Raw genomic sequence first — 26,307 nt, forward strand, 5'->3', positions numbered from 1 at the left:
TACAGAAGGTCAAGTTGACAGGAATTGTCCCTTCTGACTTTAAAACCTCTGAAATTTATAAGGCAGGCTGCAAGTGGCCAAGTATTCAGGTCCTCTTGGTTCTCAGCTGGTCTAAGCTCTTTGCTGCGGGTGTTGCAACGTGGTGGCACACCATCTGTGACCTGGGGAAACCTGCTTTTCGTTCCCCATTCTCCTGCTGCCTTGAGACGCATACCTCAGGAGGCTCTCCCAGCTCTGTTTGCTTTGTCTGTCCGTGAAGTGCTGATCTCTTCCAGACCCTGCTCTGCTTCACCTTTGTGGGAGCAAAGGGGCATCATGAATCAAAGGGCCGACACTGCTGGGCACTGTGGTGCAGGAGGGAGAATAGTACAGCCTCCCTTTGTGCAGCTCTTCTATCCCAAAGTGAGTTTCATCTCTCCATCTGCCAGTGGTAGGTGCTGGGGTTGCAGGAACAGGCTGGCACTTGGATGACTACCTACAAGTGAGGACAGTTCCTTGCCTGCCCTCCTAGAAAGAGGGTGAAGGACATGCAGGACTAAATTCTATTGAGGGACATTGGCAAAGACTAGGCAGTGAAAGTTGTATTCCTGCTGTCTCCTTTAAGTCCTTGGTAGTTCTGCATGCTCAAGTCATGCTTGAACAGGCTCTGCTGCACAGCCAAGGACTTTGTCCTCGTCCTATATCTCAAGGCAGAAAGAAGTCCTAGCCCACTGCCCAATTCCAGCACACTCAGAGTCCTGGTGTCTCCAGGGCCTCTGAGTTTGTGGGCAGCGAACTCTTTAGGATCTTCTGTAGCCTTATAGGAGCCTTGGACATACGTGTTTTAGACTTGATGATTTTAAAGGTCTTTTCCAACTGATTTTATGATTCTAATTAAACCACCTTATTTATTCTTGACTGTGTAAAGAATAATAAAAATACTTCTAGGCACCACGGACTACTTGTTGAGCAGGAGGTTCCTCTTCATTCTTCTCCTTTCAAGCTCCAGCTCTGGAACATTGTCCCTCATGAGGTTGTCTCTCGGTGCACATTGTGCATGTGAGGAGGACATCAAGGAACACCAGGCAAATGTGTCTGCGACCCAGCTGCTGTCATGTGGCTTGTCACTGCTGCAAAAAGTTAATTTGGCTGGAGAAGTGAGCACAACCAATTCACTCCAGGGGGATGGACAATGACTATACAGCCAAATGGGCTTATCAGATTGAAAATATTTTCATATCTAGCCATATAATAATAAAAAAGCCACACAGGAAAAGGAAAAGTCAATAGCAAGAAGGTGTGAAAGCCACAGAGAGAAAGACTCCATCATTTTAAATGGTAATATTTTCATTCATGAAGCAGCTGAAATATTCTGCCAGCAAAGTTTTATGGTGTGGCTTGTATTTACCATTATTAAATTAGGGTGTGGAGGTGGACTGAAACTTTTGTCAAGAAACATTTAAAGATTTTTTTTTTTTTACAAAATTGGGGTGACTATTTAAGGTTTTCCTCCAGCCTTCTAACAGCAGCCTAAGGAAGGAATGAAAATTAGGCTTTCCTTGTTAAACTGTGTAACAAGCTTAGGGCTAAAAATCTGGTTTTGATCTGCTGCGCCTAAAATTTCTACAGAATTTTAAAAAATCAGTGTCTGATCTCCATAAACCCATCTTGACATCAAATTGTCTTGCTTGCTGAAAGCAGCATGTCTCTGCTAGCATCAAAGCCCTCCCCCTGCCAGGTAAACAGCACAGATTGCATGAACGTCTCAAAGTCTACATTCACATTGGATAGGTCTGTGCATATATGCTACCGAAACACATCCAACCCAAGAGCTGTTGCACCGCTGAATGAAACCCTTGATCCCATATTTACCACAGTTTCACGCAGCCCTGCAGTACCTGCATCCCCTTGGGTTTGGGGTTTGTTTGTTTGGGTTTTTTTTTTTACAAAAGGTAGGTGTACAGAGGTGTCTGGTATTTTGGATGTAAAGCCAGCTGCACAGAGCGGGCATTGAATGAGATATACAGGCACCCGAGAAACTTTTTGACATGAAATTATGCAGGCTATGAAATCCAACATACACAACACTTAATAAAAAGTTACATCAACATGAATGGGAAGACAGCCAATTTTGGATCCTTTCCCTTACGAGGAAAGGTACCCAGTGGTATGTCAGCGCTACCTGTGGGGAAGCAAGTGGAAAATATCAGCAACCAGATTTCTGCACCTGCGGAGCCCATGGGAATGTGGCCCTATCACTAGATATGCTTGCAAATCCCCCTGAGTAGGTATCTGCACTTACACAAAGTATCTTGGGAAACCTGGGTGCCAGTGGTGTAGGAGTCTAAATTGTTGTGGGGTTTCTTCCCCCTATCCCCCCACCACTCATTGGCTGCAATGGTGACTGCACTTCAGCTGCTGCAGTTTCTCCCTTCTCATGCTCAGCTTTCCCCGTTGATGCCTGAGCTGACTGTGCTTGCTGGCAGCAGCTCTGGCTTGCTAACCTCCCCATTGCTGTCTCTGGGTTTAGAGGATGCAGCCAGGATGTAAAATCTCACCCTCAGCTCCTGCAGCCTGGTGCAGTCCCCGTGGGCCACCACTCCCAGGTCCCAGTGGTGGAAAAGCCTCAGAGGTGGGACAAGCATGGTGTGATCTCTCTTTTGGTTGTACTTTCTCCATGTCTGGTGAACTGCATGACAGTTCTTAGCTGGAGGTTGCGTCAAGAGCATGGAAATTAGTAACCACCCTTGAATAGAATCATAGAATCATAGAATCATAGAATCATAGAATCACAGAATCACAGAATCATAGAATGGTTAGAGTTGGAAGGGATCTTGAAGACCAACTTGTTCCAATCCCCCTGCCACTCCCTCTAGACCTCCTACTAGACCAGGTTGCTCAAAGCCCCATCCAGCCTGGTCTTGAATGCTTCCAGAGATGGGGCATCCACAACTTCTTGGGGAATCTGTGCCAGGGTCTCACCACCCGCATAGTGAAAAATTTATTCCTGATATCTAATCTAAATCTACCCTCTTCTAGTTTGAAGCCATTAGCCCTCATCCTATCACTACATTACCTTGTTAAAAGTCCTTCTCCAGCTTTCTTGTAGGCCCCCTTTAGGTACTGGAAGGCCGCTAAAAGGTGTCCCCGGAGTCTTCTCTTCTCCAGGCTGAACAACCCCAACTCTCTCAGCCTGTCCTCATAGCAGAGGTGCTCCAGCCCTCAGATCATCTTTGTGTCCCTCCTCTTTGCCCCGAGGTCTTTTTTTGATCCATTCTTACTGAGTCCTGTGACTCTTGTTGTATGTAGTGTGATTGTAACGTGCGAGAATGGGATGGGGCAGAGATAGCTGAGGGACTCTTCAGGTCTTGTCATCCTAAAAACCTTTTTGCTCCAGGAAAAGTAGTGAGTGCAGAGTAGGTGTATATCTGTTGACAGGATTTACCCTCTTCTAATCTGGGACATTCAGCATTTACCCACTCCTCTGTGCCTGGAACACCACTAACTCTTTAAAGTCATCACTCAGTCCCTGGTGGAAATGCATGATAACAGAGTCTCCTCTATCTCTGAGCCACAGAGTCACAAAATGACTTGTTGCCAAACCTCTCACCCATGTCTGCTGCCTCTTAGTCCAGACCCTCCAAGCGCTGAGCAGACGTTAGGCACTGCAGCCCAGCTCTGCTTACCCAGATGAGCAGCTGAGCTTGAAAAACACACCACAGTGACGAATGTTCCTGATGGTGGGATGGTGTTTGTCCCTCCAGACACGAGAAAAAGTTGACGGTGTCTTCAGCCTCCAGACACAAAGGTGAAACACTGAGAAGACCTCTGTGCTGCCTCCAGGGACTAAAGGGTGGAGGGACGAGTGCGTAAGAGTTCTGGAAGAGCCAGCACAGGGGACGGGTGCAGAAGCTGATTGTATCTGAGCCCTGCAGCCCATGGCTGTGAGACAAATGTAGTGCAAGAGGGGCAAATAGCAGATGAGGGAAGTCTGGGAGCCCAGACCTCTGCTCAGCGCAACAAGCAACAGCACGAACTTTCACTGAGTCCACCTGCGAAGGAGAACTGAGTCGCTTCATTGACTGTGCTGACTACAGTCTCAATTCAGATGCCTAAGTGTAGGGTCCTGGAGCTGTTTGAGATGCCCTGGGCAGTCCTGCCTGGCTCTAGCTGCCACTCCAGAAGGGCTGAGGTCTCCTGCAGGCCCTGTGCCACAGCTCCAAACCCCGTGTAGATACCTTTCAGTGTCCTATGTATGTGCAACTAGGTCAAGCCCTGGAGATCACTAAACTGCAGCTGAATTCCTTCCCAGGGATCTATAGCCTGGGTAGATCCATAAACTTGACAAATCTCCATATTTCTGTTTCCTTTGCGGTAGGAAGCCCGTTTCCATAGAGGCTTCGGAGACACAGGGAACGGATGAAAGGTCTGCCTGCCCCTGTGCCCTGTCTCCAACAACAGCCACTTACACATCCCTACCCTCTTTAGGAATGCTGCAACAAAGAGCAATAAAAACCACAGGGATGAAATGGCTTTTGAGCTCCCAGATACTCTTCTTGGTTTGGTTTGAATTGTGACAGAGTTAGATGAAACCATCTCTCTTGAGGAGCAGGAGTAACACTGCGTTCACATACTAACTGAAAGGAGTTTGTCGGTTTACACTGGGAGGGGCAAACTTATTCCCTGTCCCAAGGAGAAACACTGATGTTGTCTCATAATTAACACTTTTCTTTCTCTAATTTTCTTGCTGGGAGAAAACTTCCCTGCCAGGCAGGCTTGGCTTGTCCCAGAAAATCTTCAACTTTTCTAAGTTGTACTTGCGAGTACAGCAACACCTTTCTGGACAACCTTGTAGGGAACCCCCAGATGCTCATGTTTGCGGCTGCCATCCCTGGGGAATGTCCTCAGATGGGCGTTCCCTGCCAGAGGCAGCAGCCAAGGCTCAGCTTGGGCTATAGGAGGTAAAAGAGACATAGTTTGAGTCAAAGAGGCAGGCTGGTTTCCCTGTCTTATCTGACCTGAGCATACTCAGGCGTCAGTCACACAAACATGTCATTTCACATGTCAGGCTCTTATTAAGACTGTGCCCTGTCCCTGGCCGGAATCCTCAAACCCAGAGCACGGGTAACTAACTCGAATGGCTGATATCTAGGTAACACTCACCTCGCAGGTATGAGTCACTGGGACAACTTGTAATAGTTGAATTTTGTGTCTTGGCTGGCATCAGCTCAGTCCCTGAAACAATTACATTTTCACTTAAACCTCCTGGGCTCACTCGCAACCTCTGAACTCCACCCAGCACAGAAGGGCAGAGTTTCTGTTGCCCTTTAACTTTGCTTTCCCTTTCTTGCTGTGTTGCTTTAGGTAATCTCCAGCCAAATTGTTGTGTGTCTGAGTCCTTTCCTCTCATTTACCTTGTGATCACAGAGGAAATGTTTACAGCTGTATTGGCCCTTCAGGAGGAAAGGAGCTGATGTGAGAGGAGAAGCCACGCTGACAGACCTGCCCTGAGCCAGGGGAACAGAGGTACTGGCACCTGGTCCACAGGAGACACACAGCCTAGCAAATCCCAGCTCAGATGCTCCCAGACCTCTAGGAACCGCAGTGCTGCTCCAGCACATCTGGAGGATCCCTGGACAGAAGAACTTGGCTCTTGTATCAGCCCTGCTGAGACTCATAACCTAAGTGGTCCTGTGAAGGGCTGTGGGATCCCTAATTGCCTCAAGGGCAAGGCTATTGCCTGGGTGGTCTCCCACCTTCCCTCCTTTTCAGGCTGGATTTACTGGGAGGTAAATCCATGGGACAGAAAGCAGCAAAACAAGGGAGTACCTGGCCCTGAAGGGGTGGGGGCAGCAACAGTTCTCCTTGATTTTTGTTCAGTGACTTAAAAGCTTTGGATCCCACTCTCAGTGAGAGGAGCTGGATTTAAACAAATGAAAAACCAGGGTGCTCGGATCTCTCTTGATTTGTAGAACCAGGTAAAAAAGTAATGTTTCGTATCTATAATCAAGGGGGGGATAACACAGAATGGAAAGTCTTGAGGACCGCCCTTGGTCACAGGAGGTGGGAGCTGGCTTTGGGAGGGGTGGCTCTCCTGATTTGTGCCATAGGGCACTTGTGGCTCTCCTGCAGCGTGTGTGCCAGGTACCTGAAAGTAAGAAGCGGCAACGCAGAGCTTTCCCACGCCCAGGACCCTTTACTGGTCTGGGCACGAGCCTTTGTGTGCCTTTAAAGTAGAGACAGCGGCACCACCCTGCCCCTGGGCGGGCGGGGAGAAGGTGTACGCTGAAGATAGTGTCATGGACTGGTGGAGACAGCCTGTACACAACATTTGCTATTCAATCATTTTCGTTAAGTGGCTCGTTATTTTCCCTTCCCATGACCTCTTCTCCACTCAGCCCTTTTATGCACCTCTTCCGCATTTCGGCATCTCTGTGATTAATTTGTCTTCCAGGTTTTGTTCTGCTCCTCTCTTTCATTAAGGAACTCTTCCTCTTCCTCCTCTTCAGTGTTCTTCCCTCTCCTCTCCTCCCGTCTCAGTCCTAGCAGAGCCCCCAGCCCCGTTTATACTTGTGGGTCATGGAGGCAGGTGGGGAGGACCAGCCCCAATGAAGCAAGGTGGGAATCTGGGGGCACAGGGGATCTGGGAGCTCTTGCTCCAGGCTAGCGGCCAGTCACATTTCTCTGAGGAGCTCTCAAAACCTTCCCAGTGTTTTATCAAAGAGGCGATGCTGTCATGGGTTTGTTTATTATTTCCCTTCAGGGCTTGGTCTCTTCACGGCTTCTTCCTTTCATTTTTGAGGAGGAAATGTTTGCAGCTCTGTCAGTCCCTGGGAGGAAAGTAAGCTACAAAGGGAGCAGTGGTAACGAGAGCCTTTTCCTGAGCCAAGGTGATGCAGCTCTAGGGTCACCTATGCCCTAAACATGTGGGAAATGAGCTCAGCCCTCAAGGACACTGAGCTGGGAGCTGGTCACTGGAGGAAAGAGCCATGGCAGAGGATCAGGGACACAGCCTGTGTGCTGTCCTACAGACCCTCTGGACTCTGTTCTACCACATGCTCCTCCCCCTCCCTCCATCTCCCTCCTAGGTCTCTGACTAGGCTTCTCCTACTGCACTGAAACCTTCTTTGCTGAGGGGGTCCTCACTGTCTCCTCACCTCCCACCCAGGGCATCCACTCAGCCGTTTCAGCTGAGCTTTGAGCAAATCAGTCTAAATCCTTCCCTCCTCCTTCCTCTTCCTCTCCCTTTGAAGCCTATGTCAATGGGGATCTCACTGGACAGGGGTGCACAAGGGACTTTTCCATGGTGGAGGCAGATGAAGGGACAGAGGCCGGTGAGTTCCCATCCTCTCATGCCTGCCTGTCCCTGTCTTTGCTCCACACATGTACCATGCCATGGCCTTGCCTGGGGCACCACGTGAGCCTGGGACAAGACCTCCTTCACCCGATGCCCTCAGGCTGTTGTTTCTGCACCCTTGGTGTGCAGCTCAGTCACTTTATACCCTCCCAGTGTTGTGGAAAGAGCTTCTGCTCTTGTGCTAGTACCTTTATTTCCTAACACATTTCCCACATTCCCTCAGCCCCCAGGACAATTTCTAACTCATTTATTCCTGCTGAAGATGTGTCTCCCTGTAACCATCTCTGGAAATATTGCACATGAATAAGCACGGCAGAAGGCTCTCAGGGTCCTTTGAGAGGACTTGCGGGTTGGAAGCCCTCTTTTATTTTCTCCTGTATCATCTCCTTTTCCTTCCTTACTCTCTTTCACCTGTGCACATTTGGAAGCAACATGAAGCACATCTCTGAGAAACTCCAGTTCAAAGCCAGGAGAAAACATGAACAAGGAAATGAATGAAAAGATGAGGGGATATTCTTTTATGACGTATGCCCTTGCTAGTAACTTTGGTCTCGATTTTTTTTTCCTTCTGGCATCAGAGTTGTCCCATGCCAAAGGGGACAGAGAGGTGTCTCTGGTGGGAACATTTGGATTGCAGATGAGCTCTTGACTATACCTTTCAGTAACAGCTGTAAATCAGGTAGATAAGCAGGCAATTCTCAGTAATTTTTCCTATGAGGTTTTGTTTAGCTTCTTCAAAGGAAACTCAGGGGAAATCTCCTAGAGTGATCTGTGTGCAAACAAGCTGTCAGCCTCAAAACAAGCGTCATCTCTGCCTTGGATCCAGAGCACACATGATACTCTTCATCTCATGTTTTTAGTGTCTGAGCACTCCGCAGGCAGGGAAATCTACCCACACAAGAAGTGATCTCTCCTACAGGGGATAATTTTACTCTTGGAGACGTACAATGAGGAGATGATTATCTGCTTCTGTCTGGTTTCCCCAGGAGACCAGGACTATGTGATCATGCTGTCTGGGAGTGCAAGAGGGTGAATGCGTGTGTCTCTCTATTCCCCTGACAACTTTGGCCCCTTGCAGGCAAACATGGAAGAGTGGCAGACACAGCAGGAGCAATGAATTCCTACAAATTTCATGGAAGTGCCTGGCTGGATAGAGGACTGAGATGGTGTTATTGGCTCCACTGAAGGAAACATTAGTAACCCTGACATTTATTGGATGACAGAGACTCCATATGCATGCAAGCCGTCAGAAAACTCTTCCCTGCCGTGCACAGAAAAGATCATTTTCAGTCAGGGAGACTGGATCTCCCAAAGTCACAGAGAACTAGCAAGATTAAGCAATCACATCATGTTGTATAAGTCCTCTAGGATGGTATGGGGAAGCAGTCACTTGTGGTAATAGGATACTAGAGTTGTGAAAGATAGATATACATGTATAGGTGCATATATATAAATTTTTGGAAACAATCTTAGTTTTCAAAGCTTGTCTTGTTTAGAATGGTATTGATGAAAATTGATGAAAAGATGACTGGGCCTTTCAGAGAGGAAAGCCTGTTTTGGGTAAGCAGGCTGTTCTTACACAGGGCTCCCACCTGGTTAGACACATCTGGTTAGACACAATCCTCTCCATAATCAGCTGCTGACTGCTGCAGCTCAGTTCTGACTTGTTTTCCCCTATGTGGAAATGCAAAAGACAAAAAAAGAGGGGAGAGTAAGGGGGAAAACAAAGAAAGAAAATTTAATGTTGGCAGCTTCTCAGCAGCTCTGCAGATCAATACTGCTGGCTGACTTAATTCTATCGGTTAAGGACTTTAATTTACTTTTAGTCACAAAAGCAAGGATCTATGCTGACTAGCCTACCCCTCTGCTCTACACCAAACCCTTGCAGAACGCAGAACCTTCTGGCTGGTTTTGGGGTGTCATTTTCCCCCTTGGGCAAACCAGGACCAAACACCAAGCCTTGACTCACTGCTCTAAGTCAGCACAGAAAATATCTGTGATTCTGCGCTGTTACTCATTTCTGGGAAGGAGAAGACAATTACATTGGTCTTTCTGGTTTTGAAGGAAAATGTTTGCTGTTCCAGGGAATAGTTGGCTCGTGGAAGATGCTGGTGTAAGATCCCGGCACAGCATCGCACCCGCCCGCCCACCACCCAGTGCTGCTAGGTGCCCGAGCCTGTATCCTTGGCACGTGCTGCCCAGGGAGCAGACTCCTTACCTTGCGTACTTGTCAGTCATCGTTGTTATTTTCTCTCTTGTGAGAAAACAAAAATGAGCGAGGAGGACAAGGATCAAAGCTTCAAGTCCCTGGAGGAACAGTGGGTGAATCACATGGATCCTCTCCAGATATGAGGCAAACACAATCATGTCATCATGGCGCTGCAGAGATCATGCTGGGAAGGGGCCAGCTCTCTGGGGACGCTGAAGTGAAATGAAGCCCCTGAGTGGGGAAGAAAAGTCATTGTCTTTCTGCTGTTTCCTCATGCGAGCCCTGCTGCAATGTTTGCTTGAGGGACTTGGAGCTGTGGTGTTGCTGGGTTGCTTTCCTTTGCTTGTTGTCCAAGGTGTTTGAGTGCAGCTGGGATAAAGAAAACCTTTAATTTAGATAGTATTTACACTAACACATGGTTAGTGTTAGGGCACTGCAGTCTCCAAGGTATAAAAGCCTTGAGTATAAACCTGTTGTGGACAAAACCACACCTATTTCTCAGCTGAATTTATAGGAGAAAAAGACTTTTCTTGGTGGAGTGGTCTGTGTTTATTCCACACTTTTTTTCCCGTTACTGGAAGCCTCAGTCCTTGGCCTGCAGAGCTGCAGCTCCAGGGTGTTAAATCTTTCTGCCCAAGTTACAAAACCTGTGGCCTCCTGTTCCAGGTTTTTGGGCAACACCCACAGATATGTCCTCCAGCCCACATCTCAAAAGGTAATTTGACAAAAAACGCTTTTTAGGTCTGTAACAAGATGCGTGCATGGTCTAGAAGGGGAAACACAGTGGTGCCTGTGGTTAGTTACTGGCTGACAGTTGAGGACATGGTTCAGTGAGGTTGGAGAGCTCTGGTTTTATTGCATTATTTAAAGAATAATGCAGTCATCTGGCACAACCAACATGGGTTGACAAAAGGAAAGTCCTGTTGAACTAATCTGATACCCTTCTACGATAAGTGGATGAAGGGAAGGCGGTGTATGTAGTTTTTCTGGATTTTAGGAAGGCCTTTGATACTGTCCCTTACAGCGTCCTTCTGGACAAGTTGTCCAACTGTGGGATGAGTGGGTTCATGGTACGTGGAGTGCAGAACTGACTGACGGGCAGAGCTCAACAGGTTGTAATGAATGGCTGGCAACTGGTCACCAGTGGTGTTCATCAGGTTCAATTCTAGGGCCAGTCCTGTTCCATATATTTATCAACCATCTGGATACAGTAGTTGAATGCAAGATAAGCAAGATTGCTGAGGATACCAAACTGGGAGGTGCTGTTGACTCTCTTGAGGGCCAAGAGGCCTTGCAGAGGGATCTAGACAGCTTGGAGCATTAGACTATGATTAATGGGATGAAATTTAACAAGTTGAAATGCCAGATTCTGCATCTAGCTGGGTACAAGTATAAACTGGGAGATGAGAGGCTGTAGAGCAGACTTTCAGTAAGGGATCTGGGGGTGCTGGTTGATAGCAGGCTCCATATGAGCCAGCAGTGTGCCCTGGCAGCCAGGAGGTGCAAACCACATCCTGGGGTGCATCAAACACAGCATCACCAGCTGGTCAAAAGAGGTGATTATCCCACTGTATTCAGCATTGGTACAGGCTCACCTTGAATACTGAGTGCAGTTCTGGGCACCACAATTTAAGAAGGATGTGAAGGTCCTTGAGTATGTCCAGAGGAGGGCAACAAAGATGGTGAAAGGGCTGGAAGGAAATGTCCTGTGAGGAGTGGCTAAGGACTTTGGGTTTGTCTATTTTGGCCAAAAGGAGGCTGAGGGGTGACCTCATTGCTCTCCACAGCTTCTTCAGGAGGGAAGAGGGGAGGGAGGTGCTGATCTCTTCTCCCTGATATCCAGTGATAAGACACATGGGAATGGTTCAAAACTGCACCAGACTACACATGAAGAAGCATTTCTTTACTGAGAGGGTGGTCAAACACTGGAGCAGTCTTCCCAGAGAGGTGGTCGATGTCCGAAGCCTGTCAGTGTTTTAGAGGCATTTGGACAATACCCTTAATAACATCCTTTAACTTGGTCAGCCCTGCTTGCTCAGGCAGTTGGGATAGAGGAGCTTTGTGGCTCCCTTCCAACTGTAATTCTATTCTATTCTATTCTATTCTATTCTATTCTATTCTATTCTATTCTATTCTATTCCATTCCATTCCATTCCATTCCATTCCATTCCATTCTATTCTATTCTATTCTATTCTATTCTATTCTATTCTATTCTATTCTTTTTCAGCTGTAAAGTGACAACTATTCCTTAGTGCTCCACGACCCTCTCTTTCATGCTCTATTTTTTCACTTTCTTACCTGATCTCTCTTCTTATTCTTTGCCTTTGAGGCTGGACAGGTTTCCTATTGGAGCAGGTCCATCTCTGGCTCTTGAGCATCTTTTATCTATCAGCTGCTATGGTTCCAGTGTCTTGTAGAAAATGAATGTGACATACAGACCCTGGACTAGAGATAGCTATGATATCACTCACATTGTGTCTTCCAGTGTGTCCAAGGCAGCATTTCTGCTCCCAGCATGGCTTTGTTGGAGGCTGTATGGGCCAGACCTTCAAGCTAGTAGGAGATGGTGGTTTGTCTAATGTGACTGTCCCCAGGGAGCATCACCTGGCTTCCTCTGCGCTGAGCTCCAGAGATGTGGGCATAGTTAAGCTTTTTGAAGAAGTTTCCCATTTCCTAAGATGAACACATTTGGCTGAAGACAGATTTGAATAAAAACGTTGGCTGACTGTGCTGTTAGGTGTTGGCTCTACAACCAGGGATTCCTCTAGAGCCCATTTCCCTAGATTATTGCAATAGCGTTTGTCCATATAACTCTGTTGCCATAATAGAAAATAAGTGACCTAATTGTGGATGTGGACTCCCCTGTGCCTCACAGCACTTAAGGACACATGCCGGTTCCATAGCGGTTACAGTCAATGTCAGACAAGAACAAACAGCTGGATAAAGACCCATGGGGCAGAAGAAGGGATTGGGATCAGCCTGACAAATGTTGGTTTGAACACAAAGGGGTGTCAGAAGGTGAGGGACAGGGGGTTTATAGGGGCCATCTTTTAAGAAATTCCCCCAGGAATGGCTTGTGCTTTTGGTCTGGTAGCATAGGTAGGACATGATGAGAATTCAGATTTCCCGATTCTCTTTTCCCTCTTGGTACACCCTGGACTATGGGCACATGAACAGTAGCAACCAAGATATTACAGCTTAATGAGTTGTGGTGAACTGCAATAACTGTGTGGCCTCAGCCTGTCCCATCTGTCAAGACATCATTTTTCACCATCTCTTTGACCATGAACTCGCAACATCTACAAATGATCCACTATAACTGGGTTAGACAATGCTATTATTCAAAAGGAGAAAAAAAGAAGAGTAATTGCCTAAAACTGAAGAAGGGTGGGAGACCTTAAACCCACATTTTTTACCTTTATGCTGTTCTGAATGGAACCAGGGCCACTGCAGGGGGACCTCAGAGGCTCTCCCCACTGCCTATTGGGGAAGCATTGCTAAGAACTTCCCTGGCAAACACATCTTTTTCACATGCCCTCTCCATTACCTACTCCCAGTGTGGTCCATATCAGTGACTGAAATATAAGCCTTCAGTTTCCTGGAGTATTCTAATATCATGGGCATGGTCTTCATGGAGAGGCAACTAATTCAACAAGAACTGCAATGCCAGTCAAGCTAGAGAAACATAAACAAAGAATTTGTCTATGAAAGCAAAACAAACAGAAGAGTTGAATATGCTGGAAAAAAAGATGAATAAGAGAAAACCACACTCTGTACTAGTCATCCTAAGGCTGGCCTGCGTGACCTCTCTTGCTGCACATCACACAGCTACACCAGGAGCCCTTTCTCAGCCTGTCCTGCTGTGCTTTTCTTATGCAAACTCTGCAGCCCTAAATTGTCCTTCATGGCAGCAAATGCATGTTTCAATATTTATCTTCCTTTTGTACCCAAACTCAAAGTGAAGTTCTGTTCAGATTCAAATCTTGCTTCCTCTCCCCACAAATGACCTCTCTCGTTACTGGTTTGATTAGGAGGCAGTCTCTTCCCTGTGAAATTACTTATGCTGAATTGTTATCATATGGTGAGGCAGGACTCTTGTGCCCCTACATGTACTCACACACGTGGCTCATTACAAGCTCTTGATTGAGACTGACAAGCAGTAAGTCAAGGATGATTTAGCTGATCCTTAACCTAGGTTTTGAGGGTTACAGTCCTTCATTAGTAATCTACACAGACGTGAAACTGCTTCTGGTAGGAAGCTACTGAGTTGTGTTAGTCCCAAACTATAGACTTTTCTGTGATAGGTGTTATCTTAGATTACCAGAGGTAATCTTGTTGGTAGTGGTGGCAACTTGGAGACTGTCTGCCACAGACCACCCATCTCTGTTCCCAGGCTGGCGTGGGAACTCTTAGAATGGATCTGCCTGAAACAAATAATCATTTTTTGGCTTATTTTTCAACTAGAGCAGTTGAGTGACTCCCTGTGTGGCCACAAAGAAAGCTGGCAAAGCTGATGGGAGGACTGTACCACAGAAGGTTTTGTCTGAAGAGATCTCTGGAGATCTGCCTTCCAACCCCCTGCTCTGACTAGTTGTGCTGTGCCCAACACTTGATCAGGCTGTCTGTGGCTTTGTTTGCCTGTGTCTTTAAAAGCTCCAAGGATGGAGACAACTCTGGTGACCAGACCCAGGGCTGGTCCTCCCTCCCAGCTAAAAGGTTTTTCCTGATGTCCACCCTGAACCTCCCAAACTCCAGTTTGTTGTCCTTTGTTATATCACCTGCCTCTGTGGAGAAGAGCTGGGCTGTACCATCACACTAGTTACCCTTCAACTAGTTGTTGTCTGCTATTAGATCTCTCCTTCAGCCTCCTGTTCACCAGACTAAACAAACCCAGCTCCCTCAGTCCCTGCTTCTGGGACACGCGCTCTGTCTCCTGATCTTAGTAGCCCTCCTCTGCTCCTTCTCCAGTGTCCTGATACCCACCCTGAACTGGGGGCCCAACAGTGGAGACAGTAACGCCTTCAGTCTGCTTGCCATTACTGTCCTAATGTAACACAGTACGTGGTTTGCCCAATTCACGATGAGAGCACAGCGTTGGCTCATAATCAGTCTGGCATTGACAATATGGTGAGATTCATAGTCAGGTCAGGGTAGGGCAGGAATATCCTTCACCGGTACCTGCACTGGTGGTGGACCCTTCCACACAGACTCAGCAGCGTGCTACTGTGGGCGCTCAGTTCATAGACCAAACATGGCTCATGCCAGAGAACTGTTTTTCAGCCACCTGTGAGTAAAAAGCCATAGCAGTAGACCTGCACTGAAAGAGACCTCAAAGAAAACCCCAGTTGCTTTGTGGAGTGTGATTTAACTTTTCCCTCTGACTTACTCTGCAGTGCAGTGTCCCAAAAGCATACTAAGGAGCAGTGTGGGAAGCACTATCATTAAACCGTGCCTGTGTTGCTTGTGGTCTGCAAAGATCTCATCAGATATTGCTGAGGATGTTAGCTCTGATACCCTGGGAAAGTTCCAGCACAGATAATTGCCTCCTGTCTAATTCAATTCACAAGTAATAGAGTGGCAACACTCAAGTGAATGCCCCTAGGGTAGATGAGCGGTGGGAATCAAGAGTGCACAGAAAGAAGATTATGAAGCAGAGATGGAAATCCATTGAGAATCAATGTTTGGTTAAAAGACCTCCTCCCCTGCCCCAGGAAGTCCTGAGCCAATTTCCTGCTTTGCGCAGTGCCAGCCTGAACATATGAAAAGAAACCTTGGGTTGTTCTTCTTCTAGAAGGGTGATGTCATGAAGGATTACATTGTGGACGGTGCCATGAGAGATGACACAATTCTTTCTGCAAAACTCTTCACAGACCTCAAGAAGGAGATCCCCCGTGATCTCCACACCTTGTTGTAGGTGTTATATGGACAACGGACTTTTGTTTCTGTGTGCTTGCTGTCCCTCCTAGAGAAAAAGAAAGGTATTCTACTCGACACTACTGGTGGGAAGGCAGCAATAATGTGAGCATACAACACTTTTGTTGGCGCAGACTCTCTGCGTTACAGAGCTGACACCATTTACATCCTGTGTCCATCTAAAAGGATTTAAACATGTTATCTGCAGAGGAAAAGCAGAAATACTGCTAGGATAGCTGGAAATAGGCATGTCAGAGGGACAAGAAGATCTGTCCTGTCTTAGACATGGTTAAGCAGACACTTGCTCCTGTATCGCATATTCCTGCACGCTCCTTCCTCCCCACACAGTAAGCAAACTGAAATGGGTTAGTTTTGCTGAAGATCTCCTTTGAGGTGCAGAAGGAAAGGTCCCTGCCCTGTCAGAGGCTTGCTCTTTCTGCTCTGCATACTTTGAGATTATATCTACTATATGTTTATTATTATTCTTAATAGATTGGCAGCCTCGCTGTGCTCTGGGTTCCTCTGTGCCAGGTGCTACACATGCATTTACTGAAAGATTTGTCAGAGATCCCACAGCCCCAGACAGATCAAGGCAGGACCAGAGGACAGTGACAGCTGCTCCATACCAGGATCCCACCTTTGCTTTTAGCTACTCTGGGTGCTGTATGGAGGCACAGAGGCATGCAGTTTACTTTTCCATATCTTTGGTGTGGATAATTGTACCACTACAATTCTTCACCCCTGAATAAAAAGTTGGAAATCTCCTCAACTTTCTTGCAGTGCTGACATCCTCCTGTTTTGTCCCCTGGGCTGCCTCTCTCCTTTCCAAAAATTATGTCTAAGCTGTGCCTTGGGGCTATTCCTAACCTTACTGTTTACAGTCAAGTCCTGAAAGTCTGAGTATCATCCCACTGCAAAACAGCCCTTCAGATAAGACCCCAAGCAGAAGAACTGCCTCCTTTCCACCCTTGCAGCCCTGGGGCTCCCTCTCCTAGCTCTCTGTTAGCAATAAGATAATAACTGCTCGTGAATCCCAGGTGGTGACCCTGAGCCAGCCAACCTCTGCAGGAAAGTTAGCCCAGAACCTTCAACTCGTCTCTCAGCCCCAAGAACAGCAGCCCTGCTGCAGTCTGTGCAAGTACAGGAGGAGAAAACTGAGTGTAAGACCTGACCAGATTTTTCCATTTCAATCCAAATTGAATCAATTACTCATTCAACCGTGCTTTCCTTGTTATGCACTTAAGCGATATTCTCACTTAAGCGATTTCTGAGCCAGAGTCTTATTTGGAGGGTGTGTTATAATTCAGCTAGCAAGCTGGGGCAGCTCTCCCTGGCAAGCTGGAGGTACTGAAATGATCTTGGCTTCAACAGATGAAGATAATTGGGGAGATTGCATGAAGGAGAAAGAAGAAAGGGGGGAGAGCTGGTTTCATCCAATTATGCATACAGAATGTTAAGTAATCACATAACGTGGTAGTAATGATTCATCTTGGTGATGCCTTGTTAAAGTTCTGGGCTAGTTGAGTCTTGCGCCCATGCTTTAGGCTGAAATGGGGACAAAAGCATCTCTGGCTTTGAGGGCTTATAAAATATTGCATAAGGGGCTCAGCTCCCTTTTCTAGTGGAAGCAGAGGCTAACTCTGCAGGGGTTAGTGTGCCTGCGCAGGGGGTCTCAAATGGCAGGAGCAGCCCACCCCTGGTGGAAGATATCTCTGAAATGAGGAGAGACATGTGCTTCTAGGCAGTGGAAAACATGGGGTTTTGCCAACAGGTTGCTCTTGGCAAAGTGTGCTCTTGCCAACTGTAACCTTGGCAGTGATCATGTATGAGCCATGCACATGCCTTCCTTCTAGTGACATTAATTAGACAGCCATTTCTTTGACCCTTTGGGACCGAAGGCATTTTGGATCAGTAGGCATGGGCCTATTGTCCAGGATTACTGTGGTTTAATCCTGGCTTTCATTTTATGCAGATTTTCTTCACCCTCCCTTGTGGAAACCAGTTCTTCTGTCTGCAGTCTGTAAGAGGAAGAAGCAGTTTTCTTTGCCGGTGACACCGTGGGTCCATAGTGGGGAGCAAAAGAAGTAAGAGCCATTTTCTCCTTGGTGTGAATGCCAGTCCAGCCAGCCCAGCAGAGGAGGGGATCCTGGTTTGTATGGACATTGTGTTACTTGTGACAAGCTTAAGTATCATGTTCTTAGCTTTAAATGTATAGAAAGGCAAACCGTGGGCAGCCTGGGGCATAGGAAGGTCTAGAAATTGGAATTACCAGTTCATTCCTGGAACAGGGATGTAGTAAGAGTCCTATGATATATTTGAGTTTCCAAGTATGGATTAATCTCAGTTCAGCCCCATGTGATGAGGAATTAACTTCTTACCTTCCTTCGCAGGAGGGTCACTGAGTTCTTCTGTCCAAGATGGAGGTGTGCCCACAGCCCAAAAGGTGAACCTGCAAGACATCCCAGCAAAAAAGCCAGGGACTGCATGAATGAAGGACATGGGGGTTGGCCTTCTGTAACCCTCAGTACCAAGTCTGTATGCTACTGGGTCATGTCACAACACAGATTTGAACCAAACCAAGTTTGAGTCCTGAATAAATTTAAATTCAATTAGTCAGGATGCATAATACAGAATTTAGGCAGCGGGTATATTTTTATACATGCCTGACCCAACACACGCACTATGCTAAAGACAGAATTGGTGTATAGCTTCCTGCCAATGTCAGTCAAGTCAAATATGGACTGCTGCCACCTTGTCCTCTCTGTCCCTGCCAGCTTGGCCAAATGACCTGGCCAGATTGCCTGTCCACATTGCCCTCTTCATTGCTGGGTGAGTGTTATGTGGATCCATCTCCTGAGCTGCCTTGCCAGGGGAACACAAGAGCACTAGCAGTGGCATAAGGGAGAGGAAGGAGAAGAAGGAGGACCCAAAAAGCAGACAATATGGGAGAAAGAAGTGGTAACCTTGGCTTAACTGCCATGTAGTGATAATATATGGCCTTGGTGCAGTCAGATGACATGCCTTCTTTGCTTCAGTCTTTAACTGCTTGGCCCAGCCCTCAGGAGTCCCAGGCAGTGGGGAAAGTAACGGGGAAAACGGACTTCCCTTGGGTTGAGGAGGATCGAGTGAGGGATCAGTTAGATCAATTAGATATTCACAAGTCCATGGGCCCCGATGGGGTGCACCTGAGAGTGCTGAGGGAGCTGGCGGAAGTCATTGCTGGGCCACTCTCCATCATCTTTGAAATGTCCTGGAGAACAGGCAAGGTGCCTGAGGACTGGAGGAAAGCCAAGGTCACTCCAGTCTTCAAAAAAGGCAAGAAGGAGGACCCATGGAACTACAGGCCAGTCAGCCTCACCTCCATCCCTGCAAAGATGATGGAACAGCTCGTTCTGGGTGTCATCTCAAGGCATGTGGAGGAAAAGAAAGCTATCAGAAGTACTCAACATGGATTCACCAAAGGGAAATCATGCCTGACTAATCTGATAGCCTTCTACGATGGCATGACTGAATGGATAGATGAGGGGAGGGCGGTAGATGTGGTCTACCTTGACATAAGCAAGGTTTTTGACACGGTCTCCCACAGCATCCTCATAGGGAAGCGTAGGAAGAGTGGGCTAGAAGAATGGACAGTAAGGTGGACAGATAACTGGTTAAAAGACAGAGCTCAGAAGGTGGTGATTAGGGGCACAGAGTCTAGTTGGAGGCCAGTGACAAGTGTTGTTCCCCAGGGGTCAGTACTGGGTCCAGTTCCCTTCAATATATTCATCAATGACCTGGACGAGGGGATAGAGTGCACCCTCAGCAAGTTCACCAATGACAAAAAGCTGGGGGCGGGTGGCTGACACACCAGAAGGCTGTGCCGCCATACAGAGAGACCTGGACAGGTTGGAGACCTGGGCAGAAAGAAACCTTATGAAATTCAATAAGGGCAAGCGTAGGGTGCTGCGCCTGGGGAGGAAAAACCCCATGCACCAGTACGGGTTGGGGGCTGACCTGCTGGAGAGCAGCTCTGTGGAAAGAGACCTGGGAGTCCTGGTGGACAAGAGGATGACCATGAGCCAGCAATGTGCCCTTGTGGCCAAGAAGGCCCATGGCATCCTGGGGTGCATCAAGAAGAGTGTGGCCAGCAGGTCGAGGGAGGTCATCCTCCCCCTCTACTCTGCCCTGATGAGGCTGCACCTGGAGTAGTGTCCAGTTCTGGGCTCCCCGGTTCAAGAAGGACAGGGAACTGCTGGAGAGGGTGCAGCAAAGGGCTACCAAGAAGATTAGGGGACTGGAACACTTCTCTCATGAAGAAAGGCTGAGGGATTTGGGTCCTTTCACTCTGGAAAAAGGGCGACTGAGGGGGGATCTTATTAACACTTATAAATACTTAAAAGGGTGGGTGTCAGGAGGATGGGGCCAGGATCTTTTCAGTGGTGCCCACCAACAGGACAAGAGATAATGGGCACAAACTTGAGCATAGGAAGTTCCACCTAAACATGAGGAGGAACTTCTTTACCCTCAGGGTGGCAGAGCACTGGAACAGGCTGCCCAGAGAGGTGGTAGAGTCTCCATCTGTGGAGACATTCAAAACCCTCCTGGATGTGTTTCTGTGCAACCTGCTGTGGGTGACCCTGCTCTGGCAGGGGGTTGGACTAGATGATCTCCAGAGGTCCCTTCCAACCCTATGATTCTATGATTCTATGACATCTGATTTGAGCTAGAGACAGCGTAGTACAGACGTAGTACAGACCCTGCTGGGTCTGATCACAACAAAGCCTGCCAGGTCAGAGACTGGAATTCATCGAAATACATTTCTGCCAGCAGTGTCAACTTCTGCTGCACCAGAACTTTGCTTCATGTGGCTACAGCTTCTTTTTGTGGTACTAGGAGCCCTCTTGAACCCTTGGACACATATGGAGAGGGAACTGGTTTTCTGCTTACACAGCTCCATCCTCAAGGACAGCTCAGGTCTGACAGGCCAGTATGGCAGGAAATATCTATTCTTTGGCATAGACAAAAGGCAGGTCAAGACCTGTGATCCCACAGGTATTTTGCACCTGGTTCATAAATAGCAGTTCTTGATGGGTACAAACCCATGTGGAACACCAAAGCTAGTCCCTTAGCAACAGGTGGTATAACAAGAGATGTGTTTATATTGGACTAGCTGGAGAAACTCTAGCTTGATGTTATAGAATCATAGAATCATAGTCTTGCCTAGTTGGAAGGGACCTTTCAGATCATCTAGTCCAACCGTCAACCTAACTCTGACAAAAACCATCACTAAACTATATCTCTAAGCGCTATGTCTACCTGTCTTTTAAAAACCTCCAGGGATAGTGACTCAACACTTCCCTGGGCAGCCTGTTCCAACGCTTAATAACCCTTTCAGTGTAAAAATTTTTCCTAATATCCAATCTAAACCTCCCCTGGCACAACTTGAGGCCGTTTCCTCTTGTCCTACCACTTGTTACTTGGGAGAAGAAACCAACTCTCACCTTTCTACACCCTCCTTTCAGGTAGTTGTAGAGACTGATAAGGTCTCCCCTCAGCCTCCTTTTCTCCAGGCTAAACAATCCCAGCTTCCTTAGGTGCTCCTCATAAAACTTATTCTCCAGACCCCTCACCAGCTTCTTTCCCCTTCTCTGGACATGATCCAGCACCTCAATGTCTTTTTTTTGTGGTGAGGGACGCAAAACTTAACACAGTACTCAACGTGGGGCCTCACCTTGAACACTCCCCACCTCACTTGGTGTCATCTGCAAACTTACTGAGGGTGCACTCAATCACCTTGTCCAGATCATTGACAAGGATATTAAAGAGAACTGGCCCCATTACGGAGCCCTGGGGAACACAACTCATGCTTGGCCACCAACTGGATTTAACTCTGTCCACCACCACTCACTGGGCCCCGCCCTCTAGCCATTTTTTAACCCAGAGAAGAGTACTCCTGTCTAAGCCATGGGCAGCCAGTTTCTCCAGGAGGATGCTGTGGGAAACTGTGTCAAAGACCTTACTAAAGTCCACTTAAACAACATCCATAGCCTTTCCCTCGTCCACCATCCATGGCAAGACATGCACCATCCATGTTGTGTGTCTTGCCTCACTTGTACATTGCTTTCAGAGCGGGAGAGGCTTCTTGCTGTCTCTAACCATGCCACATAGGGTTGTCACTGCAATGGGATTGTCACCAGGACTGAGTGAGCCACGTACAGACAGTAAGTCCTTTGCAAAGTCTATGCTTCACCTATTTTTCCAGTCGGTCTTGCAATGTCTGATAGGAAGACCGTGTAAGTCTTTCTCAAAGTCCCAGCTTCATCTTTGCTTTCATCTTTGTTTGCATCCTCTTTTGCCTCTGCACATGGAGCTGCATGTGTGAATTTTTCACCACTGATGTCATACCCTGTTCTAAGGATGCAGCGGTATTCAGACTACTCCTTCAAAGTGCAGATGTTCCCGTAATTAACAGATCACAAAGTGGTGGTGCTTTGTGCCAACATTTTCCGAGCTTTTTGCTCACTGGTATTAAACTGAACTCCCATCTTGAGTCAGGCAGACAAGTGGGAATGAGAGAAGCAGCATTTGTCTGTGTTCAGTCTAATCAGAGACACATCCTCAGAAATTGCTCCCTGGTCTGATGGTCTAAGCTGTGCCCCACAGCTACTGGATCTGCAGTGTTGGGCCACTCAGTGGCCTGTCTTTGGTTGGCTGGTCTGTACTGATCCTATTCCCTCTTCTGACTGGCAAGAGGGTCACTACAATAATTTCTAACACTCTGTCCATGGCCACAGCTCCCAAAGAGCCATCATCCCCTGAGGAGTGTGTGCCTGCCCTGTTGAAGCTCACCTTTTCCTTCAGTGAACATGTCCTTTTGCAAGAGAAAAGGGATAATACACCAATCCCCTTTGCCCTGCATATGTCATTCCTTTCTCTTAACTCTCTGTATCCCCAGGCTGAAGACAGAAGCTGAATCCCCTTCATTACGTTTTTTCTTGTTTGCCTTTACTCTACACACTTTTAGGGTTTGATTACGTGTCACTCAGAGACAGAACTAAATGGGCTCTGCCTTTCCACTAAGTGGGCTGGAAGGCTTCTTCAGGAACTATAGGAATCCCAATATATTCCGCTTGTCAGAGCACTTACGCATGGCTCCCCGCTGCTTGCTGCAGACTTTGCAGTGCATGAGTTGTCATGGGCATCAGGTAAAAGGCTTAGGGGAGAAATGTGTTTTCCATTCATGAAGAAATGTAGAGCTGGTGTGCGCTGGAGATCTGTTGGTCAGGACAGTTGTGAAAGTAATGGTTTGGAGGCTATTTTAAGAAAGAATCATTTCGCTCCACAATCAGTCGAAACATAAAAAAGGTGTTAAAAGTGTTAAAACATTCCTTTGTAGTGAAATTGAATCTCTCTCTAAATCCAAATACATAACTTTCTAGTTTCATCAGTTTGGTTAAAGAAAAGAAAGAATAGAAAGAGCAATCTTTACACTAGTTGCATTACTGGTTTGTTCTCACCCAGGTATGGCCCAAGAGATGTCTGCACGTTGTCAGCAGGTCTTCCTTGGGATCATGACTTTGAGAAGGTCCTGTGCTCCATGGTCTCACCAAGGCTGTTCCTGGCAATATGTCCCCTCTTGTAGCCTCCAGACCTGCCCTAGAGCCTTTCTCAGGAGGGAGCACCAGTGTGCCACAGCCTTCATTTAGTGTCAGCCTCATAGTATGATTTTCCACGTAAACAGTGAATGTAATTTTGGCTTTCCTCAGAGATAAAATGTGATCATCACATTTGGTGATTTTTTACAGCTTTTTTTAAGAACTGATTAAGACAATGCAGAGATCTGGATCCCAATTGAATTCCTCAACCTTTTACTCTTACGTTCACGCGAAATCACAAATACAAAGATGACAAAAACTTTCTTGAAAAAAGTTATGTTATGAAGGGCTTTTTGCTCTAATACGGAACTGCCTTAGTCTTTTAATAATATTGTAACCCATTTTTTACATATCTGCCTTTCTTCTCTCACATTTGCTTTTATTTTCATTCTGCAGACACCTAATTATCATTTCCATACATTTCATATCACTGGCACTGGAATTTCCCATGTCTTATCTGTATGACATTATTTTTTATTTACTCATTATACTGCATGATTAAGTTGTTAAGTAAAATTCTTTTAATCTTTTTCCATGAAACCGAATGTCTCTGGGGCAGGCTCATTAAAATCTTGTGGTTTACCAGATGATTCCTTGAGGCCTAAAACACACACAAACCCCATCCATTTATCAGTATATCACCCCCATCATGTATATTTATAATATCCCAGGTTTGAAGATGCACGGCAGACCAATTAAAGACCATGTTTGGGGGGATTTTGTTTGCATCTATGTGACTGATACTTTAAGAAGCTTTTTATTGGGACATATTCTTGTTGTAAAACTTTGATTTCATATAAACAAACAGTTTGCAAAGGCCCCCAAGACATCTTGCAGCCTAGTCTCCTGACTTGCTGAAACCAGTTGCTTTTTGGTTGATGTAGCAGAGTGAGTGTCTGTGTGTGAAAATATATTTATTACCATATATTATCCTGGAGAGAGCTCCTTGCCGGAATTGTTTTTAACCCCACCACCAGGGTGTTTGTTAGGGAGTGAGAAACTCTGGTTCACGTCCTTTTGGGCTGAGTATAGAGGAGTATGGCATCCAGGGAAGAGTCTGATTGTCGCTTGCAAGGTCGCTCATTTTTTTCTGTTCATTGTTTCTGCCTGGTTCTTTCCAGTCTGCCCAATTGAGGGTAAACAGTGATGAAGTAATTTGTCTGGTTTCGTACACAGCTGTGGACACTAGTGACCAGCAGCTGCCACTGGTTTCTGACATCCCGATCACTGGCGTAACTAGACGGGAGGCTGCTGTGTGAGCATCTCCACGCGGTGCAGGGCAGCTCTCTTTTCTCTGGATCCTAGAGGTCACCACAGCACCTCCACACCCAACTTGGTTGCAGGACCTGAGCTGACATCTCCACATGGTGCCATGCCACAAGCTGTACCAGCTTGTGCTGAGCTACTGCAGGTGTCTCCTCGCTGGGTACAATGGAGGTTTGCTTGGATCTCTCCCCCTGACATTCATTGTTTGCTGTTTCTGGGCATTATCTGATATTTGCTGTAACCTTTGAACATCCCACAGCACTACAGTTTGTCAATCAGTTGTTTTGCTTGGGGGCCTGCCCTATCTTGGGCAATGGATGCATTTCCTCATGAATGTGTAAGAAAATGCAAGAACAAAGAACACGTTTTCTCCAGCTCTTAAAAACAACCAGGCAAACACAACAGCTTTTGCTATCTGAAAGTGACTGTTGACGAGGAAATCTGCCCAAAACAATGCAGGCTTTGAGAAAACGTGCCCTTCTTAGTGCTGTGTGAATAATCATCTGGGAATACCTTTATTTTATGACTCTTATCACACAGTGAGTAATGTTGGATTGGAAAGTGATGGGAAAGATGAGCATCATTTGGAAAGCTGGGAGCATGTCTCTTGGTGCTGCAGGGCATGGCTTTCTGGGCTCCATTTGTTATGCAATGTGTCATCCTTCACAATGAGGGAAGGGAAAGAGGAGGCAGAAGCTGGCATTGATAAGCACACAACACCTGGGCTCATCAGAAATGACATGTGCTTTGCACACACAGGAAAAATCTTGCAAGAGAAAAGAACAGCATTGATGGAGTGAAGTCACACGTCTCAGAGATGGGATGCCAAAAATTGTAATGAGGGCTCAGTCAGTCCCAGATCACTCCAATTTAAGAAAGGTGGTAAATGAGGTTGTCTGGATTTTCAGGCTTCAAAGACCTCCAGCATAAACAGACCTGCTGCACCTGTGTGGTGGTTCAAAGAAATACCTGCATGCAAATACTTCCCACCATGCGGAGAGTTTGTAGCCACAGCCTACCCTTTGTCTTGCGCCTATTGGTAACACATTTATTTTTCATTTTTTCTGATTTGGCCGCATCTACCCATTTCCAAGGCAGGTCTTACTCAGCCCTGACTACTGCTTTTCATGATAAGATCTTGTTTCCTGCCAGTGGGACTTGGTTACTAATAGACTGGTTGGGAAGAGAGGGTGGGAAAGTGATAAAGTAATATTTTTCAGAATAAATGTAATCAAGGGGAAGAATGAATCCCTTTACCCATTACACATCTCCTGTTACCAGGTATCTTGTAGTCTGTTTTAAGGAGGCTTCCTGTTCCAGATGTGCCCGGATGAGAGCAGTGGATAGCCGGAGGGAAGGAGTGTGTGAGTAAAGGACTGAATGAATCTTTGTCCTCCAAAATCCCCCAGATCAACCTAGCACCTGCAAGCCACGGATGCCTCATCTCCAGGTTGGCTTTGGCTGGCTCCTTGTTTTTTGCCCACGAAATTCGGCTTTTAATGGAAGCTTATAAATTCTCTTCATTGCTTCTTTCACAAATTCCAGCATGACGCAAAAGGCAGCCACTTATGCTTCCCAGGACTTGGGACCTTCATCTCCAACCCCAAGCTTCCACTGAATGGAAGCGGGGGGCTCTTTTTATAGAAAGCAGCAAACCCGAAGGACATTTAGAAGAGACAGAGACTTTCAGGCACGTTAAGTCAGGTTATCAGTGACCTGAGGTCAGGCCGGCTCTCCAAGGGGCAAGAGCAGACACAATTTACTTGAGTGCCCACTTAAAAATGCTCACAGAAATGTTGAATTTCTGTTCCATTTCAAGGGTCCTAACCACTGCCATTAGCAATAAGTAAAATGCGTGGATATTAATATTGTATTAAAAAATTGGCCCTCTTATACATTCATTTTTTATTAACACCAGCCCATGGCTTTATCTTAATGGACGAAT

General features: G+C 46.8%; 1 long non-coding RNA gene across 2 annotated transcripts; it reads left to right on the top strand.

The window, feature by feature from the left end:
- Window positions 1-5,040: 5,040 nt before the first annotated feature.
- Window positions 5,041-18,040, top strand: LOC128902678 (uncharacterized). 2 transcript variants are annotated; one of them, XR_008463860.1, is made up of 4 exons: window positions 5,041-5,149; window positions 5,344-5,505; window positions 17,432-17,608; window positions 17,850-18,040. It is a non-coding gene; the product is annotated as an uncharacterized LOC128902678 (long non-coding RNA). The 2 variants fall into 2 exon arrangements; XR_008463861.1 differs by having other exon boundaries at window positions 17,432-17,543.
- Window positions 18,041-26,307: the final 8,267 nt, after the last annotated feature.

The sequence above is a fragment of the Rissa tridactyla genome, chromosome Z (assembly GCF_028500815.1).
Source record: "Rissa tridactyla isolate bRisTri1 chromosome Z, bRisTri1.patW.cur.20221130, whole genome shotgun sequence".
NCBI classification, from domain to species: Eukaryota; Metazoa; Chordata; class Aves; order Charadriiformes; family Laridae; genus Rissa; species Rissa tridactyla.